The following is a 6,052-nucleotide window of genomic DNA, read 5'->3' on the forward strand; positions in this document are numbered from 1 at the left end:
ATTTTGTGCCGGATCAAAACTTTGACTTATATAGGACATTACAAGATGTTAATCGTTTTGTAAGACTCCTTACTGTGAAACGTCACTTTAACTCTGACAAGGATCACGTTGCCATGAGAGATGACACACCTCCCATGTGTCTGAATACATTGGGAACTAATCAATTGCCGCTTCATCACTCTTTCAAGGATCAATGTGCTATGCTCAACATGGTTGATTTGTCAGCAGAATCTTTTGTGTCTGACATCACCCCAGTCACCAACACTAAAAAAAGCTTTAAAACAGCCAACCCTTATTTTTATCCGGTTAATGCAAGAACTGAATCCATGGACATTTTTCAAGGTCGTGTGGAGAGAGATCTGAAAGATCTTTCTGAAAGTACCGTATATACTCGAGTATAGGCCGAGTTTTTCAGCACGATTTTTTGTGCTGAAAACACCCCCCTCGGCTTATACTCGAGTGAACTCCCCCACCCGCAGTGGTCTTCAACCTGCGGACCTCCAGAGGTTTCAAAACTACAACTCCCAGCAAGCCCGGGCAGCCATCGGCTGTCCGGGCTTGCTGGGAGTTGTAGTTTTGAAACCTCCGGAGGTCCGCAGGTTGAAGACCACTGCGGCCTTCAACATCATCCAGCCCCCTCTCACCCCCTTTAGTTCTGAGTACTCACCTCCGCTCGGCGCTGGTCCGGTCCTGCAGGGCTGTCCGGTGAGGAGGTGGTCCGGTGGGATACTGGTTCCGGGCTGCTATCTTCACCGGGGAGGCCTCTTCTAAGCGCTTCGGGCCCGGCCTCAGAATAGTCACGTTGCCGTGACAACGACGCAGAGGTGCGTTCATTGCCAACGTAATTCTGCGTCATTGCCAAGGCAACGGCTCTATTCCGGGCCGGAAGCGCGGAGAAGAGGCGCCCCCGGTGAAGATAGCAGCCCGGACCACCTCCCCACCGGACCACCTCCTCTCCGGACAGCCCTGCAGGACCGGACCAGCGCCGAGCGGAGGTGAGTACTCAGAACTAAAGGGGGTGAGAGGGGGGCTGGATGATGTTGAAGGCCGCAGTGGTCTTCAACCTGCGGACCTCCGGAGGTTTAAAAACTACAACTCCCAGCAAGCCCGGACAGCCGATGGCTGCCCGGGCTTGCTGGGAGTTGTAGTTTTGAAACCTCTGGAGGTCCGCAGGTTGAAGACCACTGAGGGCGAATGATGAGAAGAGGATGATGAAGGGGGGGGGTGTGGGGATGATGAAGGGGGGGGGTGTGGGATGATAAGGGGATGATGAAGGGGGGATGTGTGGGATGATAAGGGGATGATGAGGGGGGGATGTGCGGGATGATAAGGGGATGATGAAGGGGGGATGTGTGGGATGATAAGGGGATGATGAAGGGGGGATGTGTGGGATGATAAGGGGATGATGAAGGGGGGATGTGTGGGATGATAAGGGAATGATGAAGGGGGGATGTGTGGGATGATGACAAGGGGATGATGATGAGGATGTTAATGACGGGTCTGGATGATGACAGGGGGGGGATGAGGTATTTCCCACCCTAGGCTTATACTCGAGTCAATAACTTTTCCTGGAATTTTGGGTTGAAATTAGGGGTCTCGGCTTATGCTCGGGTCGGCTTATACTCGAGTATATACGGTAACCACAAAACATCCTGTAATAATTTGACCAATGCAGAAAGAAAAGCTCTCAAACAACTGGAACAGAACCCCAACATTATAATTAGGGGAGCAGGTAAGGGTGGAGCTACGGTCATATTGGATAAATCACTATACCATGACCAAGTGTTAAACATGCTTAGTGATGTGGTAACATACCGAAAAATCCCTAGTAATCCTACCGAAATAGTGAAAAAGGAGTTAAAAGCATTAATATCCTATGGTGTATCTCTGAACATTTTCAGTGAACAACAGGGTGATTTTCTCTGTCCTGATTGTCCGGTTATGCCAGTCTTTCATGCACTACCCAAGATCCACAAACACAGGTATTCCCTCCACCGTTACGTCCCATAGTGGCAGGGATTGGATCAGTGCATGAAAGACTGGCATCGTGGGTGGATTCGCTGTTGCAGCCTTTGGTTGTACGCACTGCAGGCTATGTCCGCGATACTAAAGCCTTATTGTCAGCTGTAAAGAAAATTGATTGGCTAGATGGTTATTCGTGGTTATCTTGTGATGTGACTAGCCTCTATTCTTGCATTCCGCACCATATGGCAATAGAGGCTGTCAAATACCATGTTAGAAAGTACAGTAACTATGATGTGACATTATCTAATTTTTTACTGGATGCATTGCTTTTTCTCCTGGAGAATAATTTTTTCCGCTTTGACACTGATCATTACATTCAAATTACAGGATGCCCCATGGGATCAAAATTTTCCCCCAGTTTAGCCAATTTATACATGGCATACTGGGAGGAGGTTCATCTATATTCGGCCGACAACCCATATGCCTGTGCCGTGCACTGGTACGGACGATATATAGATGACCTCCTCCTAATATGGTCCCACTCCCGTGACGAGGCCACGTTGTTCCTTAAATACATCAACAACAATAATTTAAATTTAAGGTTCACATTGGAGTGGGGGGGCCCTTCGATTAATTTTTTGGATGTACACCTGACGGGTGACACATCTATCAAATCGGTGCATTCAGAAATGTACAGAAAGCCTACCTCAGGCAACAGTATTCTTTTTGCAACAAGTTGCCATCCCAGTCATGTTACCCGCAATCTACCGGTGGGGGAATACATTAGGGCTAAACGTGCTTCATCCACAGAAACCTCCTTTGAGCATACATGCACCGACATTGATAAGAGATTACTGGCCAGGGGTTACTCTAGAGCCACACTACTCAGAGCAAAAAATATAGCTAAAAATAAGACCAGTGAGGCTCTTTTAACAGAAACCAGTACCAAAGTTAATCCTGACAGTGTCAAGGCAAGGAACAAAATCACATTCTCAACACAATATAGTACCGATTTTCCAGCGATCAAAAGCATTGTATCCAAACATCTACCGGTTCTTTTTGATGATGAAGTTCTGACTTCTATTTTGCATGAAGGGGTTGAGTTTGTGGCCAAAAGAGGCCGTACGCTGGGCAATCAATTATCACCAAGTGACATAGCCAGTAAAGAGCCTTCGAGTACCTGGCTCCATCTTAAGGGTTTCTTTAAGTGTGCCCGAAATAGATGCAATCTTTGCAAACATGCTGCCAGATCGACAGAATTTGTGTCAACTGTAAATGGAAATAAATATATAAAAACGTTTATCAATTGTGACACCACACATGTCGTTTATCTGGCAACATGTAGATTATGCAAATTGCAATATGTAGGTTGCACCACCAGAAAATTGAAGAGACGCATATATGAACATTTTCACGGTTCACACACTGCGGTTTTTAACATGCGGTCTCTATCTGGTTTATCAAAACATATCCATGAAACTCACCAAGATGATGCGTCCTCCATAGAAATATGTGGCATTGAAAGGGTGCATCCACCGTCCAGAGGAGGGGACTGGTCACGTGTCCTCCTCAAACGAGAAGCCTTTTGGATTCTCATGTTGGATACTAGGTATCCTAAAGGCATGAATTATAAAACTGACTTAACGTACATCTATTAGCTTCTTTTTTATGGTTATTCCCATTTGTTTTGGTTCTACTTGCACTTCTTTGTATATGCCTCACTCCCATTATCGATGATTATACATCAGCTGTGGCTTAATCTGTGATGTAATTTGTCATGTGACCATGATACTTAGTTCAGTATAAAAGCAGCAGCCGTCCAGATAGGATGTAGCACCATGACTAAGGACCCTTAGCTGGTCCGAAACGCGTCGGTTGACGTGGGTTTTAACTCACTGAGCACTTTTGTCCTTTCTATGTTTATTTGGACCATGGATATTTTTTAATCATGTATCATTAAAGGTTAAATTTTACTTATCGCCTTGTGGAGCTGGAGCCCCCTTCCCTTCTTCCCTTCATTGGATCAGCTTGCTTCACCGAGGATATGGCTCGGCTTTCCTGCTCTCGTGCTCCCTGCAGATGTATCTCCTTGACTCAATGAATCACGGTGAGCTGGAGTCCTTTTTGTCTTTACTTATTTTACCCCATAAGTTGGCCTGAAGTGCACTACGGGCGAACTACAATGCTCAGAAGAGAAGGAGTGATATTTGGCTTTTTGAGAGCAAATTTTGCTCGGGGGGCATGTCGCATTTAGGAAGCCCCTATGGTGCCAGAACAGCAAAAAAAAAAAAAAACACATGACATACCATTTTGGAAACTAGACCCCTTGAGGAACATAACAAGGAATAAAGTGAGCCTTAATACTCCACAGGGGTTTCACGACTTTTGCATATGTAAAAAAAATATTTTTTTTTTCACTAAAACGTGTTTCCCCCCAAATTTCACATTTTGCAAGGGTTAATAGCAGAAAATACCCCCCAAAATTTGTAACCCCATCTCTTCTGAGTATGGAGGTACCCCATAAGTTGATCTGAAGTGCACTATGGGCGAACTACAAGAGAATTTGTTTGGAATGATAGTCAGGGGCCATGTGCATTTGCAAAGCCCCCCGTGGTGCCAGAACAGTGGACCCCCCCACATGTGACCCTATTTTGGAAACTACACCCCTCACAGAATTTAATAAGTGGTGCAGTGAGCATTTACACCCCACTGGCGTTTGACAGATGTTTGTAACAGTGGGCTGTGCAAATGGAAAATTAAATTTTTCATTTTCACGCATCACTGTTCCAAAAATCTGTCAGACACCTGTGGGGCGTAAAATGCTCACTGTACCCCTTATTACATTACATGAGGGGTGTAGTTTCCAAAATGGGGTCACATGTGGGGGGGAGTCCATTGTTCTGGTACCATGGGGGCTTTGTAAACACAAGTGGCCTTCAATTCCGGACAAATTTTCTCTTCAAAATCCCAATGGCGCTCCTTCTCTTCTGAGCATTGTAGTGCACCCATAGAGCACTTTACATCCACATATGGGGTATGTTCTTACTCAGAAGAAATGGGGTTACAAATTTTAGGGGCTTTTTTTTATTTTCCCTTGTGAAAATGAAAAATTTAAGGTGACACCAGCATTTTAGTGAAAAAAAAATTTTTTTTTCATTTCCCCATCCAACTTTAATGAAAATTTGTCAAACACCTGTGGGGTGTTCAGGCTCACTATACCCCTTGTTACGTTCTGTGAGGGGTGTCGTTTCCAAAATGGGGTCACATGTGGGCATTTATTTTTTTGGGTTTATGTCAGAACCGCTGTAAAATCAGCCACCCCTGTGCAAATCACCAATTTGGGCCTCAAATGTACATGGTGCGCTCTCACTCCTGAGCATTGTTGTGCCCCCGCCGAGCATTTTACGCCCACATATGGGGTATTTCTGTACTCAGGAGAAATTGTATTACAAGTTTTGGGGGTCTTTTTTTCCTTTTCCCTCTCGTGAAAATAAAAATTAAAGGACAACACCAGCATGTTAGTGTAAAAAAAAATTTTTTTTACACTAACAGGCTGGTGTAGACCCCAACTTTTCAATTTCATAAAGGGTAAAAAAAAAAAAGACCCCAAAATTAGTAACGCAATTTCTCCCGAGTACGGAGATACCTCATATGTGGCCCTAAACTGTTTCCTTGAAATACGACAGGGCTCTGAAGTGAGAGAGCGCCATGCGCATTTGAGGACTAACTTAGGGATTGCACAGGGGTGGACATAGGGGTATTCTACGCCAGTGATTCCCAAACAGGGTGCCTCCAGCTGTTGCTAAACTCCCAGCATGCCTGGACAGTCAGTGGCTGTCCTGAAATGCTGTGAGTTGTTGTTTTGCAACAGCTGGAGTCTCTGTTTTGGAAACACTGCTGTACAATACATTTTTTATTTTTATTGGGGGGACAGTGTAAGGGGGTGTATAGGTAGTGTTTTATCCTTCATTATGTGTTAGTGTAGTGTTTTTAGGGTACATTCACACTGGCCGAGGTTTACAGTGAATTCACCGCTAGGAGTTTGCGCTGCGGTGAAAAATTTGCCGCAGCTCATACTTGAAACAGA

This window comes from Hyla sarda, chromosome 3 (assembly GCF_029499605.1).
Source record: "Hyla sarda isolate aHylSar1 chromosome 3, aHylSar1.hap1, whole genome shotgun sequence".
Lineage (NCBI taxonomy): Eukaryota > Metazoa > Chordata > Amphibia > Anura > Hylidae > Hyla > Hyla sarda.